The sequence below is a fragment of the Grammomys surdaster genome, unplaced genomic scaffold (genome assembly GCF_004785775.1).
Source record: "Grammomys surdaster isolate TR1022 unplaced genomic scaffold, NIH_TR_1.0 201, whole genome shotgun sequence".
Lineage (NCBI taxonomy): Eukaryota > Metazoa > Chordata > Mammalia > Rodentia > Muridae > Grammomys > Grammomys surdaster.
This window is the reverse complement of record NW_021604646.1, coordinates 9,482,587-9,504,522: the sequence shown is the minus strand read 5'-3', so window position 1 is coordinate 9,504,522 and position 21,936 is coordinate 9,482,587. Positions and strand designations below refer to the sequence as shown.

Here is a 21,936-nt window from a genome sequence, read left to right as displayed (position 1 = left end):
CTCTCTCTCTCTCTCTCTCTCTCTCTCTCTCTCTCTCTCTCTCCTTCCTCCTGGGACCCAGAAATCCCACCTCTCTTCCTTCACCCAGCAATTGGCTCCCACTGTCTTTATTGACAGAATAAAGAACCAATTAGGAATCAATAACACACACACACACACACACACACACACACACAGAGAACCTTCATTCAAAACATACCAAAAACCTTAAAGAATAAAAAATCAAATATAGATGACTCCTTTCAATATCTGAGATAATTCCTTTATTAGATTAGCATTTCAGATCCGGTAATGTATACAACAGCATACTGTAGGGGTCATAGAGGTCTTTGTGCTCACAAACACGCTTCAGGGCAAGGTTCTCAACCTGTGGGTCATGACATCCTTGGGGGTTGAATGTACCTGTCACAGGAGTCCCATAAGACATTCAGAAAATATAGATATTTACATTACAAATTGCAACAGCAGCAAAATACAGCTCTGAAGGAGCAATGAAAATAATTTTACAGTTGAGAGTTATCACAACATGAGGAACTGTATTAAAGGTTGACAAATTAGGAAGACTGAGAACCACTGTAGGGGAACCTGGGACGTTAAGCACACAAGATTGTTCCTTCAAAGGAAGGAATACAAAACTTGTTTTCTGCCTAAAAGGTAGGAGCTGGTGTCTTTTCTAGTCTGGGGACCTTCGCACTATCTGTGTGGCCAGAGACTTTCTGACCCAGGACCCTCCTCCAGACCTTTCTCCTAAACTTGATTTTTCTCAGTCATTCTAAAACTCATCTTTATGGAAGGTGTCACATTTTTACAAAGAGTTTCCAACTACTTATATTTGGTCTGTATTTAGCTTTCTTTGTTCCTCAAAGAGATTTAGGTATACTTTGCTGTGCTTGTGGAATTGTGTAGTTGAAATGTACAATACTAATAAGCCCATATAAAAGACACACAATCCAGATATTTTATTTATAAGCCATATACCTAGATTGGGCATATCTAGGGCCATACTAACATATTCCCCAGCTATAAAGCCCCTTGTTACTTGCTATTTCTCTTGGCTACTCAGTTCTGGTCCATGGCAGCTTCCTTTTCCATCTTCCTTCTCTCTCTCTTTCTCTCTCTCTCTCTCTCTCTCTCTCTCTCTCTCTCTCTCTCTCTCTCCCCGTCTCTGTCTCCCTCTCCCTCTCCCTCTCCCTCTCTCTCTCTCTCTCTCCCTCTCTCCCTCTCTCCTTGCATTGCAATCCCCTCTCAAACTTCCAGTCTAACCTTTTTCCCTCCACTGCCCAATCACAGGTTCTAGCCTTTCATTGACCAGTAAAATTGGGGGAAAGTTCACATGGCATCACTTGAGTACATGAGACTCTGCTTTTGGAGGCAACCACATCTTGAGGAACCAGTATTTAGCATTAGAATACAAATAGCATCAGACCAATCCAGTACAGAACTGAGTCAGGGTCACAAGATGGCTTTTACAGTGGTGGAAAGGGGAGGGCTAGGGCACAGCGTGAAGAAAAATGGCTCAGTCATGCTTTTGGGTCAATAACCATCTCTGACGTCCATGCACACTGTCTCAGGGTAACAGCAGGATATACAAAAGGAGTCCCAGTGTGGATCCAGTATAGATGGTACAGCAGAAGCCAGAGGCCTCTAACCAGACCGATGACTCACTGCAACAAACAATTGCAAGCAAAGTTGTTTGGGCAAAGGGGCATATCTGTGACACACCACAACTTTCAAGGCAAGATTTGGTTTGGTTTGGTTTGGTTTGGTTTGGTTTGGTTTGGTTTGGTTTGGTTTGGTTTGGTTGAGGTTTTAATTTTTATCTTTTATCGTTTTCTTTTGGGGGGTTGTAAGGGCAGGGGGTAAATACGGGGAAACAGGAAGATGAATGGAATTAGGGTGCAGGGTATGAAATTCATAAAGAATCAATAAAAATTTTTAACTGTAAAATAAAGTAAATGAAACCATAAAAAAAAATCTTAGGACAGTCCCTATAATATCATACTATAAAAACCATAAGAATAGTTTTTACCAGGTTCTCTTGTACTTAAACGTGCCTAAGATAAACCACTGAGGGTCAGACTGCAGAGGGTTGAACTAACACTGGCTACTGAATCCTGCTGTGCCAAATTGCCTTTTTGTGTGAAGGTCTCGGAAATCCTCCTATTTCCCCCTGCAGCATACTGTGATCAGCTGAGGTTTATTTAGGGTATTAGAAGACTCAAATCTATATGTTCAGTCCCAAAAGCCTATTATTAGGAGCTGAGAGCTGGTAGGAAGGAAATCAGTTTAGCCAAGGGCCAGTCCTGAGACTCTAGAGGGAAAACCTATACTCTCCCAAGCAAAGACTATTGAAGAGGGATCAGGGACACAAGATGGCTTCTTCGGGGAGGGGAAAGGGGAGTAGGGGACAATGGGAAGGTAGATGGCTGAGTCATGCATCCGGTCTCCGAAGCCATCTCTGACATTCAGAGAATGTTTTTCTTTTCCCATTCTAGTGAGACATCATTGCAACAAATCTGACTTTAAATCTTAGCCCAGTGCCTATAATTTCTGTTGATTCTTGTTAAACATTAGTCTGTTGTTTAATGAGAAAAAGAATAAGAACAACAACAATAACAGCAACAAATTTAGCAAGCACTTTGCCAACATTTTGAATCAGAAGACTATCAGATATCCAAATCTAATTAATCTAAAAAGAAAGTGCTATAGGAGGTAAGTTTATATTGGGCGTCCTTTGTAGTTTCTTTTCCCATGAATGACTAACCTTGCATTTAATCATTAAAATACAAAAAAATAAAAAAATAAAAATCTTATGCTGAAGAATAAGAAGAGAGAACAAAAGATAACAGTTTAATGAACTGGCCATCTTCAAAGGTATTATCCATAACCAAGTTGTTGGCAGATGGGTAATCATCCGTTAGCTTTGTGACCTTAAAAAAAAAAAGTGATGAATTTTAAAGTCAACTAGAGGCAAATGAAACTCAAGCATTTACTTAGATTTCCCCCATGGCTACATGGTCATACAAGGTTGGTTTAATATTAGAGAAATTAGTCCGTGTAGTTACCAGGTAACAGGCTGGCCTGGCCTAATATCAAAACCTTGAGCAATCGTCAGGGTGGCTTTTTAAAACCCTTATGAAATACAATTCTGCTTGTAAAGTCAGTCATAGGAGTTTTTCTGCCTTATAAAACATGAAAGATTACAGCTTCTGGTGTAGAAAGGAGTAAACACTGGATAAACTTATAAATTATGGATTTTTTCCCTTAAACTCATTCTTTAAGAATAGGATGGATGGTCACAGAGAAGCTTCATTAAACCAAGTTACACAAAGAGAACAAAGCGTTCCAATGCGTGCATATGAATTCAGATTCAGACAGATTGCCAGGTGGGGATGGCGAGCAAGGAGAAGGATGAACTACCCAGACAGGCAGTCTCTCAGGAACAGAATCAGACCATCCAAGCTTCCAGTGCTAACGTGGATTAGTCCAGCAAACCAAAGTCTAGAAAAGAGTTCAACAAGGGCTTTCGAGATACCACTTCCCAGGTACAGGTTTGTGGACTGAGCATAGCGCTGAGAAGCCGAGGGGAATGCTGGGAAACGGAGAAATGGCATGCACTCACACTGCTGCTTTGCCAGAGCCCCACAGATGCAAGAGACTGGATCGCCCCTGCCTGAAGAGCGAAACCGGAGGTCAGCAGTAACGAAGCAGACTGAGGCGCAACTATAGTTATGATATCTGGTATGAGGTAGAAACCCTGGTATGAAGTAGAAACAAGAAAGCGCGACTTGCAATCAGAAGTCAAATAAGGTCATTAAAAACAGTTCTCATAAATGACCGAAATGTTAGTAATTGGTAAGAACTTTAAAATGACTGTTACAAGCACATGGGTAAGATGAGCGGGAAGATGAAAAAATTTCAGGCAAAACTAAAATGCCACAATATCGGTAATGACAATTCTGAAGCATAAAAATGCTGCAAGTAGGGGTCAGCATGCACAGGCTACCGCCTCAGCTGTGCGTGTTTCTCCATGTCGGGGTCTCCGGTAAAGCGCCAGAGGATGGAGTCTGCCTTGGACCAGCTCAAGCAGTTCACCACCGTGGTGGCTGACACGGGTGATTTCAATGCCATCGACGAGTACAAGCCCAGGATGCTACCACCAACCCATCCCTGATCCTGGCTGCAGCACAAATGCCTGCCTACCAGGAGCTGGTGGAGGAGGCCATTGCCTATGGCAAGAAGCTGGGTGGGCCACAAGAGGAGCAGATTAAAAATGCTATTGATAAACTTTTTGTGCTGTTTGGAGCAGAAGTACTAAAGAAGATTCCAGGCTGTGTATCCACAGAAGTTGATGCAAGGCTTTCCTTTGATAAAGATGCAATGGTGGCCCAAGCCAGGCGCCTCATTGAGCTTTATAAAGAAGCCGGGGTCAGCAAGGACCGAATTCTCATCAAGTTATCAACCTGGAAGGGGATTCAGGCTGGAAAGGAGCTGGAGGAGCAGCACTGAATCCACTGCAACATGACACTGCTTTTCTCCTTCGCCCAGGCTGTGGCCTGTGAGGAAGCAGGCGTGAGGCTCATCTCTCCCTTTGTGGGGCGCATCCTTGACTGGCACGTGGCAAACACAGACAAGAAATCCTATGAACCCCAGGAGGACCCTGGGGTGAAAAGTGTCACCAAAATCTACAACTACTACAAGAAGTTTGGCTACAAGACCATTGTCATGGGCGCCTCCTTCCATAACACGGTTGAGATCAAGGCACTGGCAGGCTGTGATTTCCTCACCGTCTCACCGAAGCTCCTGGGGGAGCTGCTCAAGGATAACAGCAAGCTAGTGCCTACACTTTCTGTCAAAGCGGCCCAGACCAGTGACTTGGAGAAGATACATCTGGACAAGAAGGCCTTTCGTTGGCTGCACAATGAGGACCAAATGGCTGTGGAGAAGCTCTCTGACGGGATCCGCAAATTTGCTGCTGATGCCATAAAGTTGGAGCGGATGCTCACAGAACGAATGTTCAGCACTGAGAATGGGAAATAGTGCAGCACCTGAGGCTGGACCCCAGACCTGCACTGCCTTTGAGCTGGGTCCTAATTGCACATGGCTTGTGACGAATGAATCTTGCATTTTTTAGTGATCGAAGGGATGGATCATAGGATTCTGATTTTATGTGAAATTTTGTCTAATTCATTAAAGCAGTCGCTTTTCCAAAAAAAAAAAAAATGCTGCAGGTAAGATAAAGTCTGTATTGGACTGGTTTGATAGAAAACTCATGTCAGCGGGAGAATGGGTGGGCAAACCTGAAAACAGGAACACAGAGTCTCTTGACTAAAGCACAAATTGCAAAAGGCAGGAAGAGAAACCCAAAGCACCACCGGAACAGGGCAACTGCGTAATATTCCAACATTTGTGTAAGACTGGGGACCAGAAAAGGCTGGGGTGGTGTTGTAATCTCAGCATCTATGAGACAGAGGCGAGAAGATTGGCATTAGCCTGAGCTACACACTAAAATCTTATCTCAAAACAATATTAAGAGTCTAGAAGAGAAGAGAGCAAAACTGAAATTTACTTGAAAAAATATTGCCTGAAAAACTAATTTTAAAAAGACATTCATTCACATATCTAAAAATCTCAACAAATTCTAGACAGAATTAATTCAAAAGAAAATATTGCTACTTAGTATACCAAGATCAATGTCTGAAAATCAAAAGCTTTTTAAAGAGGAGGCTTAAAAGCAGACAGAAAACAGGAGACTCATTGGAGCCCAGGAGAACAAAAGGAATGGGAGCTATTTTTAGCAGCAACAGTGGAAGATGTTCAGCAGATGGGAACAGATGAAAGGGGAAAGAACTGCCTGTCCAACACCTACACGGCAAAGCTAGCCTTCAAGCATGAAGAAGAGCAAAGGCGTGTTCTGGGAGAAGCTGAGAGAGTGCATCTCTAGTGATCCGTACTGGAAGAGAGAATCAGGGAACTTTATCAGCAGGTCCTCAGCCCACGTCTTGATGTTATCTAAAGGACAATCATATCCTACAGTCTAGTAATCTAGAGAGTAATTACTAATAAATAATCATAGAAAACCATCAAGGAAGGAAGGACTCCCAGAGCCCATTCTGCCATGAATCAGTGGATATGCCAACAGAACTGTCAGAATAAATTTTATCTGAGCTCTCAAAAGCTGCCGAAGCTGTGCAAAACCAAAACCAGATAAACATTCCATCCAGAGAAGAATATATAAGTTGTGGCAAGAGAGTTCTATGGCCTCCTTTGGCACCCTCTCCCACTCCCCAGTTCTCTGGCAAGTTCAGAAGTGTCAATTCAAACTCCCAGTAGAGGCCCCCTGTGTAGAAGGAGCAGTTCAGACTTCATTAGCAACAAACTGTAATAATTCTATTTCCATGTACAAGGTCAAGCTAGATAGGTTCCCAGCACTAAGATGGAAAAGTGGACACAGGTCCCACTCCTAACCGAGAAGCCATTTACAACTGATACCTGATGAGAAAGGAAAAACTCGTTTTCTACAGTGAAGTATCACTGGGTGTATCAACCAGACTCCAAGGCAGGCTTGTAGTTGTAGTGTGTCAATACAAAGCAAATTTTATGATGTTTTGTTTTGTGGGTGAAGTTGGGTACATAGGAAATTGGGTAGAATTTAGGAGATATTCAGAAAGGAGAACGTGATCAAATGTGTTAGATGAACCAAAACAAAATTTAAAAATGGAAAAATTAATTCTGATCATGTAGGCCAGCAGATTCCAGTTCAAGAAAACAGCTGTCATATGAAAGCTTGAGATGACAGCCTGAAGACTGAGAAACTCGTAAGACCAAAGCTTGATTTCAGTGTCACACCCCTGGATGTGTTCTCCACAGCTTTTCCAGAGGGAGTTACCTAAGGGAAGTCTCTTAGTCAGGGTTTGTATTCCTGCACAAAACACCATGACCAAGAAGCAAGTTGAGGGGGAAAGGGTTTATCCAGTTTACACTTCCACATTGCTGTTCATCATCATGGAAGTCAAGGACAGGAACTCACACAGGGCAGGAGCGTGCAGAGACCATGGAGGGGTGCTGCTTATTGGCTTGCTTCCCCTGGCTTGCTCAGCTTGCTTTCTTATAGAACCCAGGACTACTAGCCCAGGAATTGGCACCACCCACAGTGGGCTCTTCCACCTTGATCACTAATTGAGAAAATGCCTTACAGCTGGATCTCATGGAGGTATTTCCTCAAGGGAGGCTCCTTTCTCTGTGATAACTCCAGCTTGTGTCAAGTTGGCATACAAAACCAGCCAGTACAGGCAGGAACCCCACCCTGAATGTTGGTGATCCTGCCGCATACTCTGGGGGCCCAAACGAAATAAGAGTGTTCTCTCTCAACTTCCTCAGCCCTGGTTCTGTCATGCTATCCACAATGTGACAGACAGAAATCCCTGTGACAATGAACCAAAATGAGTTATTCCTCCTTTTAAGAGTGCAAGGCATCCTGTCACAGCAACAAGAAGAGACTCACAGATGAGGAAGACTTAAAGCATTCCCGTGTAGCTCTGTGATGACGGACGACAACGTGCATTTCAAAGGTAAGGAACGTGCTCAACAAAAGTCTGTGAGCAACAAGTCTCTGTTGAAGGACCTTCATGAAGCCAAGGTGGAGTTAATTGTCAGCTGAATGCTGAAGGCAGATTTTAGCACACACAGAAAATATCTCCAAAGATTGGAAGATTTTGTTTCTGGCTTTTGTGGTTCCGGGCACTAAATATTTGTGAGGCATTGTTAAATGAGGCACTAAACACTCACGTGAAGATGATGATAGACCTAAATGGATTTTCACAGTGGAAACAGATACTATCGTGTATTGGGTGGCCACTTCACAGATATGCTGGCTTCTTCTCAGTTTTAGATTGGGCTTAAGAACCATTACAAAAAAAGAAACAGAATTTTGCTTAAAGTTTAGAATTTATAAATCACTGACATCTTATGGACATTGAAAGATCTGATAGTATTGTGTTCTCCCTTTCAAGGGAAATGATCTTTAAAATTATTGTAAGCTCACAATGCAATCTTTTTTAACGTCTATTGTTCCCAGCAGGTACATTCTACTGTAACATTTTTCAGTGTAAATGTAGATTCTTCACTAGCAGACTGTGCTTTTGTATTAGAAGGTGACTTTCCTAAAGCTAACAAGCAGCCCTCGGAGCAGGCTGACTCTCAGGCAGCAACAGAAGTGTTAGGTTATGGATCATTATTAAAGCAGCTTAATGTGCTGGGGGGGGGGTGGAGGTGAAGGGGTAGTGTGTGGGGGTGAGGAGGGTGAGATGCGGGAGGATCTGCCTGAGAGGGGTATTGGGAGGAAAGGGCTGATATTGGGAATGTAAAGTGAATAAATAAATATATTTAAGAATAAAAAGTGTCCTGGAGCTAACATTTTTATCTTCTCTCAGAATCAATATAAGTCCATGTTTTTCCAGTTGCTGATTCATATCCGTTTCCTGTTGCATGAGGAATGCCTGACATCACCCCGACCCAGGTCTGTGTGGAGCCATTCAGCAAATACTGCTGCTGTGGCTCTTTTTTCTACTTATTCACTTTACATCCTGCTCACTGTCCCCTTCCCAATCACCCCCTCCCACAATCCTTCTGCCGTTCACCCTCCTCTTCTCTGAGTGGTTGGGTGCCCCCAGTATCTCCCCACCCCTTGCACTTTAAGTCTCTGTGAACTTAGGCACTTCCTCTCCCACTGAGGCCAGACAAGGCACCCCAGCTAGAAGAACATATCCCTAACACTAACCCTAACCCTAACCCTAACAGCTTTTGGGGTAGCCCCTGCTCCAGTTGTTCAGGACCCGCATGAAGACCAAGCTGCACATCTGTTACATATGTGCAGGGATAACTAGATCCAACCCATGTATGTTCTTTGGTTGAATGGAAATCTGCCACCACCAGGGGAAGGCAGGGCAAGGGGCAGGCAGAGGTAGGAGGCGTCTCCAGGAAGAGACAGAGACCTGGGCTAGGGGAGGTGCCCAAGAATCAATGGGGTGTCCTCAGCTGTGACCCACAGCACTGGAGATATGGAGCCTAGAGAGGCTGCCTCCTGTGGCCAGACAGGAACCCCAGCAATAGGGAGACCAACCCACCCACAAAACTTTCCACCCAAAACTTATCCTGTCTACAAGAAATGTAGGGATTGGGGTGGAGCAGAAACCGAGGGAACAGCCAACCAATAATCAGCCCAACTTGAGACCCATCCATGAGAAAGCGCCAATCTCTGACACTATTAATGATTCTGTTATGTTTGCAGACAGGAGCCTAGCATGGCTGTCCTCTAAGAGGCCTGACCTACCAGCTGACTCAGACAACGATACGCCCATAGCTAAACAGCGGATGGAGCTTGGGGACTCTAATGGAAGAACAGGAGAAAGGATTGCAACCCCTAAGAGGATAGAAACTCCACAGGAATACCAACAGAATCAACTAACCTGGACCTTTGGGGCTCTCAGAGACTGAACCACCAAAGAATATTCATGGGCTGGACCTAGGACTGCTGCAACTTTTATAGGAGCCAGCTGTCCTGTGATGCATTGCTATGTCACTGCTTGGTAAACAGGTTGTGAGGACTTAGGGCTTGTATGTTACCAGTACCTTTGTAAAGGTAAAATTAAAAACAAGGAATGTGTAAATGATCTGGCTTTGTTGCTGTTGTTGTTTTGTTTTGTGTTTTTGTTTTGGTACTGTATCTAAAGCCTCCATGGTACGTGCATTTAAATTTTGACTTTAAGCTCAGCAGAGTAAATTAAAATGAAAACAAAAGGAAAGAAACAGAAGCAGGAAATCCCTGTCAAATCTCCACCTGACCGCTAAGCTGACCAAATAGAGCCATCAGTTGCCACAGAGAACACAGAATATAAACTTTACAAATTTAGTTTATAAACCACTAAACATATAAAAAACCAATGGGACATAACAACACTCTCCATGGAGGAAGGGTTTTGATTTGGATCTCCAGTGCTCCACGCCCCTCCCTGCCTAAAGACATTCGTGTGCTCAAGGCTTGAGCAGCAGCCTGCTGTTGCTATGGAGAAAGGTCAGAACCTGGGGGGGGGGGTACAGTGGGAGGAGTGAGTGAGGTGCTTGAACAGGAACTGGAACTGCCATGACATGATCAGTCGCCTCTGTCACAATGTCCGGAGCTCGTACCATGACATTCTGCCTTGCCACAGACCGAAAGCAGTGGGCCTGAGTGACTGTGGACTGGAGCACCTAAAACCATCAGGGAATTTTTCCTCTGTGTGAGCTATTTTTCAGGGCTATTTTGTTACAGTGACAGAAAGTTGAGTAAAGTAGGGAGAATGGGATTTGCAGACTTTCTGTTTTAGGATATTCAACACCTCTAACTGAAGACCTCCACAAAGGGGAGACCCTCACTCAAGTCTCAGAAAGTCGAGACCACCCAATAATCTGCTCGAGACACCATGTACCGGAGCAATAGCGAGGTTTATTAGGGTGTGTGACAGCTAGCTGCCGGTCAATTCGTATGCCCACGCAGGAGCTGAATTCACCCCGACAGCCAGTTTGAGAGGGGTTTTTAAAGGGAAAAACCACAAACCAAGGAATGGGGAGGGGGTGAGGGGTTGTTGAGGTGGCATAACATAAAAATAGTGGAACATTCCAAAGGAACCCAACCTACGTGAGTCAGGATCAGGTGAAAACTCTCTGTATGCTTATCTTTCTCAAGAATGTGGTCCTGCCCTGTTACTTCGGCCTTGCCCTGTCACTTCGGTTCTCAGCTTGGCTAACTTGCATTCTAGCCAGTTCCTGTAACTAGCCTGTCCACATTCTTAACTTGTTTCATGGCTCGGTTTCTCCATGTCTTTATAAAGAAAGCCTAAAGAATATTTTATATGTCTAAAAAGGATTCTATATACCCAGTATCTATAATTTTTCACTCTACATAACCACACAAAAGCTGGACTCAGTGGTACACATCTGTGTGCCCACTGCTCATGACAGGATTGGGAGACAGCCTACTGGCGCCAGTCTAGTCAACTGATGATCTGTGTGCTGAGTCACATTCAGCACCATCTCTGACATGCAGGGGGTGTTTTCTGTCCCTTTTCTCATGGAACATCATTATGATAATATTGACTTTGTGTATTAGGCAACTTATGTGCACTCTCAGTCTCCAGCACGTATTAATCTCCCCTCCCCCCAACACACACACACACACACACACACACACACTCGACAACACAAACACTTTTAAAGAGACACAGAGAAGCGTATATGTAATGATGAAGGCCGAATCCATCCACCAGAAACTATAAGAATTATAAATATGTATATAACAGCATAGAAATTCACAGGATTTGAAGGGACAGTTGTACAATAATAATTGAAGTTTTCAATGTGCTGCTTTGGATAATGGATGGATCATTTAAATATAAGCAGCTCATAGAAATCAAAGATTTTAAAAATAATGTAAATCAACTAGATCTAAGTGTTCAATGCATTCCAACGAACAGCAGGAACAGGGCTGGTTGGTTGGTTGGTTGGTTGGTTGGTTGGTTGGTTTAGTTTAGCTTGGTTTAGTTTGGTTTTTCAAGACAGGCTTTCTCTGTGAAGCTCTGTCTATCCTGGAACTCACTGTGTAGAGCAGGCTGGCCTTGAACTCAGAGATCCACCTGCCGTTGCCTCCCAAGTGCTGAGATTAAAGGTGTGCACCATCACTGATGGCTCTACACTCTTCTGTTTAAGTCATCTCTAGGTTTTTTTTTCTTTTTCCTTTTTTTATTCGACATTTTATTTGTTTACATTTCAGATGTCATCCCCTTTCCCCATCTTCTCAACCCTTCCCCTATCCCAACCCTCCTCCTCTTCCTTTTTTTTTTTTTTTTTTTTTTGCCTTTATACTGTTTAAATTACATACAAGTACTAAGGTCAGTTCTAGGTTTAGGAACTAGCAATACAATAGATGCAAATAGTCAAGGAACAAGCAAGACAATAAACCCAGATAGTCAAAGAACACGAATGACAATAAACAGAGTCCAGTGATCACTCCTGTGATCACTATTTCTAAGGGCTTATCAGGATGACCAAAATATCTGAGCCTGCTTCCCTGTCCTAGCCCAAAGTCATTTTCATGTCTGAAGCCTACTTTGTTCTAGCCTAGGATTTAGATTTCTGCCTAAAATTTCTTCTTTGTTCTAGCCTAGGATTTAGATTTCTGCCTGAAATTACTTCTTTGTTCCAGCCTAATGTCAGATTCCTGCCTGCAGTCCATTTCCTTATCCTTGGCCAATGTCAGATTTCTGCCAGGCAGCCCCCACAGCTCTCCACATCTCCCCCTTTTTATTGTATAAACCAGACTGAGCCTTTCTTAGATCATTCTGACAAGATGATCTAACAAGAAAGCCTTCCTTGTCCGTCATGGAATATGCATTATCGTAAGCAATGTGCTTATGTCTTAGGTTGATAAGGCTCTGTGCAGAATCTTACCTATCCTTGGCTTGCCAGCCTGTTAAATTAATAACTCTGTCTGGGGGGTCCATTTTCAGATTCAAGTCATGTACTTTGGCTGCCAACCTGTTGATGTAGTTAGAGACAAGCTTTAACATGATGGGCAGGAATAAAAGTATTCCCAGGACAAGAAGGGCTAGCATGATCAAGCTGTATATGCCATTCCTGAGGTTTGACCAAAATGGAAATGCTGATCTCAAGCCATGGATAATTTTATTGGCATTATCTGCAGCATCAAACCTCAACGGAGCAGCATTCTTTAAATTCATAATCTCACTATGCAAAGTTAAAACACTCAGAGATGTGTTAGATTATGCCAAATACCCTACAGGTGTCTTTAAACTTTTTTCTAATTATAATGACAATCATTGTAAATTTTAGAAGCAATACTATTCCAATGATATTTGTCATGACATTTGAGATGGCTCCTAACTCTTGAACCCTGAACCTCCTTCAGATAATTTGAATAGGATATAGAGCATCAATCTGTTGTTCCAGACACATATATAAATCCTTTTGTATACTCAATACATTAGTAACATTTTTTTTTGCTAGATGGTTAACAAAAATAGCTGTCTTAACTCCTTGTGTCAAAGCTGTTGCAGAACCAGTGGTGCTAGCAATTAATGAAATTAAACTCTTATACCAGCAATAATCAAGCCTGCTTCCCTTTTGCTTCTGCCTAAAGCCTAATTCACTTCTTCCAGGACTTTCAAGCTTTTTTCAGAGAATCAAGATTTTCTAATACTCAGGGCAGTAAGACAAAAGCTGGTTGATAGACCCCCGTAACAGACATGCCAGGTTTTAACACCCTAACAGAATTAGAAATTATACAGTCAATGCAACTCACAATAAATACTGTAGAAGAGACAAAACCAATTTTAGCTTGACAATTAAAAGAGCCTTAAAAATGCGCTAACCCTTGTTTGAAATCCAGATCCTGTCCCAACTTTATCTCTTGCTATCCTAACATCATAGTGAACTACAGCTAACTTCCAAATATGTCTCTGAAAATATTCAGATCCAGCCTTCCAAATGAAGACTATTATTTCCAATATTGGATTGATTTCTAGACTAGTACCTAATTGAGTCCGAATAGCTGGTCACCTTTAAGAAAAATACAAGAGTCACTGTAATTTCTCTTTTTGATTCTCTATCCCACAAGGTCTAAAACTTGAGGCAAGGCAACTTGTCCCATCTGGGATATAGGCAAGCAAAGGTGAATCAGGAATATATGTCCAATACAGTTTCCCAGTCACCCTTGTCAGGGCACTCAGTAAGCTCACAGGTCAGCATCATTCTTTGTCTCAACAACAGCATGTCTCACCAATCATTCTGGCAGCCACCATGCTCCTATAGCATCCTGCAGAAAAAACACAAACATGCCCTCTTCCCCATATTAGATACCTGGACAGGATCATGCCATATGCCTGTAAGTGGATTCTTCCTTTTCAACTAAGCATAAGTATGCCTAGTAGAAGGGTGCCATAGACACTCAGCAAAAAGTTCCTTGGCATCCAAATTTTTGTTTTTAATTTAAAATAAAAGAGTATGATCGAAACAAATTTGTGGTGTTCGAGTTTATACCTCCCCCTTTTTTATTTTATGAAAATATTGTTTTAAAGTTCCATGGACCCCATTCACAATACCTTGTCTTTGAGGATTATGAGGAATCCCCATAATAAATTGTTGACAGAAAGTCTCAACTGCTTGACTACAATTGCCAGATCCACTATCTGTTTTTTATTGAATATTTTATTTATGTACCTTTCAAATGTTATCCCCTCTCCCATTCCCCCCAAAACCCTTTATCCCATCCCCCACATCCTCCTACTTCTATGAGGGTGTGCCCCCACTCATCCACCAGTTCCCGCCTCCCTGCTCTCAAAATTCCCAACACTAGGGCATCCAGACTTTCAAAGACCAAGGCCCTCCTCTTCCACTGATGCCTGAAAAGACTATCCTGAACTACCTATACAGGCGGAACCATGAGTCCCTCTCTGTGTTCCCAGTCTGGAAGTTTAGACTCTGAGAGCTCTGGTTGAGTATTTTGTTACTCCTTCTAAGAAGGACCAAAGCACTTTGTTCTTCCTTCTTCTTTTTGAGCTTCATGTGGTCTATGCATTGTATCTCAGGTATTGTGAGCTTTTGGGCTAATATCTACTTATCAGTGAGTGAATACTATGTGTGTTCTTTTGTGATTGGGTTACCTCACTCAGGATAATATTTTCCAGTTCTATCCATTTGCCTATGAATTTCATGAATTCATTGTTTTTAATAAACTAAGTAGTACTCCATTTTGTAAATGTACCACATTTTCTGTATCCATTCCTCTGTTGAAGGACATCTGGGTTCTTTCTAGCCTCTGGTTATTATAAATAAGGCTGTTATGAACATAATGGAGCATGTGTCCCTGTTGTACATTTGAGCATCTTTTGAGTGCAGAGCTGAAGCCCAAGATCTGATCAGTGCTCAGGCGCAGACCTGAAGGAACCAGTGCCCCTGGCCAGGAGTGAATTCCTAGGTCCCAGTGGGTCCCAGTTACTTCCTGTTTGGGGCAGGTGTTGCTGTCTCCTACCTAAGATATTGCCTGTGTTAGAGCTCCTGGGACCCCTGCCTCCTCTGGTTTTTTTTGGGGGGGGGATTGAGGATGCAGAGCTGAAGCCCAAGATCTGTTCAGTGCTTGGACATAGACCAGAAGCCTCTAGGTTGTTTATAATGCTCACTAAAATAAAAATCTTTCTAACTACTAAGTAGTTGTGTTAATTTTTTTTTTTAGTGGACAATGACGATAGAAGAAAGTCTATGCAATTAAATATATTTTACCTGTCCCTGTTTGTTTGAATCCATACATGTACATCCATAGGACTAGGACTGTACAGCAATCCTAACAACATAGCCTCCATATTGTGAAGCAAACATTGACCTTAAGAAAAGATAGAAAACAATCATAACGTTCTAACAAAATCATCCAGATAGTCATGTAAGCAAGAGAAATCACTAAAGATAAAGATTTGAACAGAATGAATTGATTTAATCTAATTAACTACATAAAATATTATTAACAACTCTAGATTATACACTTTTCAAGACTACATGAAACACTTACCCTAACATTGTATTTTGTCCTAGAGGAAGTTGGAGTTTCTTAAACAATCTTGTTTATTATTTATCAAGTAGACATGCGAGGCTAAACCCTCTGAACGGTGTTCATCTTTATAAGCGTCTTTCAGGGTACATGTCTTACTTTAGTTTCCTTTTTAAATAAATAATATGAAATTTATAAAAGGCAAATAACACTAATTTTTCAGTTTTGTTATGTATCATGATGCATAGTTCTATATACTACATGCAGGCCTTTTCATGCAAGTGTGTAGTGTATACTGAGGGAGTACATTATCCCGTATCTTACATCGCCCCCTCTCTTTCCTTCCACATCAGTTAGCTCCCTCTGCCTCCCTAGACAACCTAACTTCTACTTTTATTTCAGACTTACAAATACAACTTTATGTTTATAGATAAGATCTAAGAGCCACACAGTGAGAAAAAAATTCTCTTTCAAAGACTGGCCTAATTCACTAAGATCATCTCCAATTGCATACAGTTTTCTGAAAGTGAAACAATTTCAATCCTATAAGGCTGAAAGAAGTTCTACTAAGTGCATATATTATGGTCTTTTATCCATTCCTCTGCTGCTGGAGATTTAAGTTAGTTCCATAACTTAACCATCATGAGTAGTGCTGCAATAAAAATCGCTATGCAAATATTCTGTAACATACTGAGGTGAAGTCTTTGGGAACCTACCCAGGAAGTATATGTATCTAAAATCCAAGGTACTTTCTGGTCCAGTGGTAGGATCAAACAGCACACAAGCTAAGCTGTCTGCTGACTTCTGAAGCATATATATGCTCCATTATATATGGATTTTTGTTCATTATTATTTTTATTGATTCTCTGAAACTGTTATACATGAGTGTAATCTATTATGATTATAGCTAGCCTCCATTTCCCCTCTTCAGCTCCTATATTTTCCAAACATGTCCCCCTCCCAAATTTATGTTTTTATTTTTGAATATTCCACTTAGTCATGTCAATCCAATAATCCGATTAGTGATGCTAACATGTGTGTGGGTGTGGGACTAGCCACTAAAGTATGGACAATCTACAAAAAAATGACTATTCATCCTAACTACCACAAACTGCCAATATTGCCTTAGCTACAAGATGGGGTCTTGTGAGCACCTCCCCCAGGCAGGTTGGAGTTTTAACTGGCTTGATCTTGTGCAGTTAACAACAGCTACTCTGTCTTCGTGTGTGTGATAGCCATGCCATGTTCAGAAGACAGCATTTCACACCATGTATCTCTGTTCTCTTGTAGTCTTATATTTTTCAAAGTCTCACTTTAATAAGTGTACTTAAATTATAACCTCCCTTCTAGCCCATCACACATCAGAGGTAGTGGAAAGGAAAGGTTAATAGGGCAAAGGAGGATATGGGTCTGTTTAGAAATAATCCTTTGTAGCTAATCCAATCAGCACTGTTAGGATTTCAGCAGTTCAGTTCTCAAGGATCAGCAGTTATAGCTCAATCTACTCACAAACACCATTCACAAATCAGCAATAGCAGTTAGATCCAGAAGAAATCTTGAGGCTCTGCCAACCAGCCAGAGTCTATGGAAACAGCAAGAAACCTCCAGAACACAACCAGAAGTTCTTTGTTGGCATTTCTCTCTACAAAGTCACAACAATGACCAGCAAATAGTGGCAAGGTGAACCAATATCACAAAGCATCCTCTACTGTCATCTACTGAATCTCCAAAACAATCCAAAATTTCCACATCATCCTCCAGGCCTCACATTCTTTGTGCTTCCTCTTCTACCGTGTTACTTGAACCTTGGCAGGGAGGCTGACAAAGATGTTTTACTTAAGGTTGAAAGAAACTCACAGTTAAACTGTGAGTTTAAACTCTCTATTAACTACTTCTCATTACAATAAAATAAAATAATATAATATAATAAAAGCTTCTCTAAACAGGACAGAGAACATCACATGTCTATGAATATAAACATAAATATTTAAAAGTTTGACAGTATTACCGTTTATCGAAATAACAACAGTAGATTTCACTCTAAGACCTATGACCTCCACAGTCATAGCCTTTCAACCAGCTCTACAGTACCAAGAATGGATTTCTTTCTGTGGATTACGTCTCATATCCAAGAAAGCAGTTGGTTATGCTACAGAAGTCATGCCATTATTGCACAACTTACATGGCAGGTATCATTACAGCATGCAGGGCTCTGTACAAGGTCGCTAATGTCTTTCATACCCCAGCACCCTGCATAGCACCTTCCATAACTACAAACACTAGCCAGCAGGGTTGGTACTCGTGTGGTGCCTGCATTTTACAAAGGATCTAGAGATTTGAACTCACATCTTTGTGCTTTGTGTAACAAACCTTTAAACCACTGAGATGTCTTCTCTTTGGGGCTCTATCATAAGGATAATGGATTTTTTTTTCTATTTTTTTTTAATTTCTTTTTTTTTTTTGAACATGAAATGCTTTTTTATAGCGTGTTTTACAAGGGGAGGGGGTAAGAGGGTCCAGGTGGTGGAAAAGTACAAAATCTTCTTGGCCTGTGCCTTGAAACATGTCATGGTCTATATGGTACACTGCCTTGAATTATGATCTACCTGCAGTTCTTCAGAAGATATGGTACACTGCTTGAGTTATGGTCTCCCTGCTATTCTTAAGAAGACATGGTACTCTGCTTTGAGTCTATCTGCAGTTGCTAAGCAGGATCTTGCAGCTGCCAAGCTTCAGAGGACATTGTGCAGGTGGGGAACGGTAGGGGGTAAGGGTAAGGGCGAGGGTCCTGGCTTCTGGCATCTCCCCCTTCTCTGTTTAGTTAGAGAAGGCATCTTATGTTCAATCCCAACTATGTGAGTTTTGAATTTGGATGTCTAATTATGGGGGGTCTTAGACAAGTTCACAACCCCAAAACACTGATGTGAGACAAGTCACATCGATGGTCGAAGGCTTTAGGCTGTCGACGATGGGCAACGTCAAGGGACTCCGATGTGGGTGAAAGGAGGGTGACCGGTCTTCGGTCAAGGGTATACGAGTAGCTGCGCTCCCCTGCTAGAACCTCCAAACAGGATAATGGATTTTAACGAAAGTTTTTCTGCATCCATTGAGGTAATCTTGCAATTCCTATCCTGAAATCCATTTCTGCGCAGTGTTGTTGTTTTGCATATATTGGACCACTTCTGTATCTCTGGAATGAAACCAGCTAGATCATGGCGAATCATCTTTTTGATGTGGACTTAAATTTAGATTGAAAGTATTTTGTGAGAACTTTTGCAACTGTATTTATCACAAGCTTAGCCTAAAGTTTTCTTTTATGTCTTTATCTGGTTTTCATATTATAATAACATTGTCTTTGTGAAAGGAGTTTGGTGGTATCCCTACCTTGTCTACTTCATGGAACAGTGTGGGAAACTTTGGCATTAGCTCTTCCTTAAAAGGCTGGTAGAGTTCAGCAGTGAATCTATCTGGGCCTGGACTAGTTTTAATCAGAGGATTTTAAAATTATTACTTCAATTTTATCTTTTGTTATAGATACATTTAAATTATTTATCTCATTTTGATTTAATTTTGGTAGGTCAGATGCACCTAGAAACCAATTTGTTTCTGTTAGCTTTTCCAACCTAATGGAATGCAGTTTTAAAAATATGTACTAATGATTTTCTTAATTTTATTATATTATCTGTGGTAATGTCTCCTTTTTATCTCCATTTTTAAATATTTATGTTTTTCTCACTCTCTTGCTTATTTTAGCTAAAAGTTTGTTGGTTTTGCTTATCTTGTCAGAGAATCAACTCATAGTTTCATTGGTTCTTATTTTTTTGTTTCCATTTTCTTAATTTCTGCTATGATTTTAATCATTTCTGTCTACTGTTTCTTGATTTGTTTGTTCTTGTTTTGTCAGGCTCTAAGCTGGAACATGATAAGTTATCATGAAAAGACATTGGTTGGATTCTGTCAAATGTCTTTCTTCATTCAATGAGATGATCATGTGATTTATGTCCTCAAGTCTTGTACTGACTGGTTTTGGATCTCAACTTGACACAGCTGGGGTTATCACAGAGAAAGGAGCCTTCCTTGAGGAAATGACTCCATGAGATCCAGCTGTAAGGCATTTTCTCAGTTAGTGATCAAGGGTGGGAAGGCACAGCCCATTGTGGGTGGTGCCATCCCTGGGTTGGTAGTCCTGGGTTCTATAAGAAAGCAAGCTGAACAAGCCAGGGAAAAAGCAAGACAGTAAGTAGCATCCCTCCATGGCCTCTGCATCAGCTCCTGCCTCCAAGTTCCTGCTCTATGTGAGTTCCTGCTCTGACTTCCTTTGGTGATAAACAGCAGCATGGAAGTGTAAGCTGAATAAACCCTTTCCTCAACTTGGTTCTTGTTCGTGATGTTTGTGCAGGAATACAAGCGCTGACTATGACAAGTGTCTTTATGTGATATATTACACTTCTTGATTGCATATGTTGAATCAGCTCTCCGTCTCTATTTGTATATATCTTTGGTGGTAAGGTACATTTCTTGGAGGTAACAAATAAATGAATACTGGCATAGGAAGGTTCTTTTTATTATATTTATTTATGCACATGTGCACACACAACTATGCATGTCAGAGGACAGCTTGTGGGAGTTGTTTCTCTCCTTGAACAATGTGGGTCTGGGGAACCAAATTCAGGTCATCAGAATTTACAGCAAAAACCTTTACCCACTCAACCATATCACTGGCCCATGAGGAGATAATTTCTGTTCTTGCCTGGTTAATGTTCTTAAACACTTTCTATACCTAGATGAATAATTATTTCTCCCAGATTTCGGCAATTTCTTGATATGATTTTATTGAATGTTTCTGTATCTTTAAGTCATCCTTCATCTGTTCATAGATTTGGTCTTTTCATAGGGTACCAGTGATCTCAAATGTTCTGTTCATATTTCTTGTTATCTTCTCCATGTTTGGAATGTTCCATATCCACCACCATGTTCAAGCCCTGATTTTCTTGCCCCCCCATACATTGTATTGGAGTGTATGAGACTTCTGGAGTCTGGTTCCAGATGCTGACTTTGTTCCTGAGTGGTCCTTCTCAACTAATATTAGGTGTACTGCCTGGACCTTGTGTCTATGTTCTCCTCAGATTTCAGATACAACTAGTTTTCTATGTTGCTGAATGCTGCATGCAGATTTTGTTTTTCACAGTCTCCAGATATTCTGCTAGGCTGTCTCAGGGCATTTGATTTGCTGGAGGTTTGTGGAAATATAGGGTCTAATATAACACAGGTATTTGTTAATGGCATATTTCCACTGCTACAGTTGGATGCCAAAATAACGTGCTTCCTGGTGTTCTGCCTCCCTCTATTGCAAACTCCCTTCTCTTCCTTTTTTTATTTATTTATTTTTATTTAAAATGTCTTTTACTGGGAATATAGTGCTGATTTTCTGAAGCTCTCTCTCTCTTAATCCTGATTCTGTTCAGTCCCTCTCATTGGGAAGGAGTTTCTAGAACCTCTAATCCTTTCAAGGTAGACCTTGGTTTATTCATGATCTGTTTGCCAATATCCTTTGTTTTCCTTTCTTTTGAACTGGAGATTTTCAGTTACCATCCACATCATCTGACATCTGTTATCCAACTTTCCCAAGTTTGTTCCCTGGAAGTTTTAGCATACCATGCCTGCATGTCCTCAGCTACCTTCTGAAATAGCAAGGTTTAATAAATCACAAAGTTTTAAAATTATGCAGATTATATTCTCTCACAACACTATAGAAATCAGTAACAAAGCATAATAAAATTTCTACACCTTGAAAGTTAACACATTTGTAAATTACCCAAGAGTCAATGGAAAATATCACAAGGAAAATTGTACAAGGATTCAGGGTAAGACGGATTTTTAGATAGAATAAATGGGCTGAGTTCTTCTGTAGAAGTGTGCTTACTCAGGTCTGTCTACTATGGATTTGCTGATACTCAGAGCTGTGTTTACTTAAGTGAGTTTATCCTTGGTTGGTTGATTTTCAGAAGCAAAATATTAATAGTAATTTCATGATTTGAAATGGTTGAACAAATGTATAACTAGTTCTGCTGACTACTTATTATCATAGATGAAAAACTATCCTTGTTAAATTTATGGGAATGTTCTTTCAATATGAAAATAAATTTTCTATTTTCTTTTTTTTCAAGGTTTACTTTTGTCATTTAATATAATTTTGAAGTAATTTTTACAAGTAGTCATCTATTGTCCTAGCTATATTTTTTCTTTTTATTTATTTACTTTTATTTTTTTAAATCAAATCGTAATTTTTACTTATTCACACAGGGGTTATAAACACAAAAAGGCAGGACATGGGGAAGGGGATG

The 21,936-nt window shown here is 41.0% G+C and overlaps 1 pseudogene; it reads left to right on the top strand.

Moving 5' to 3' along the window:
• Nucleotides 1–4,012: 4,012 nt before the first annotated feature.
• On the top strand, nt 4,013–5,040 carry LOC114623757 (annotated as a pseudogene).
• The last annotated feature ends 16,896 nt before the right edge of the window (nt 5,041–21,936 follow it).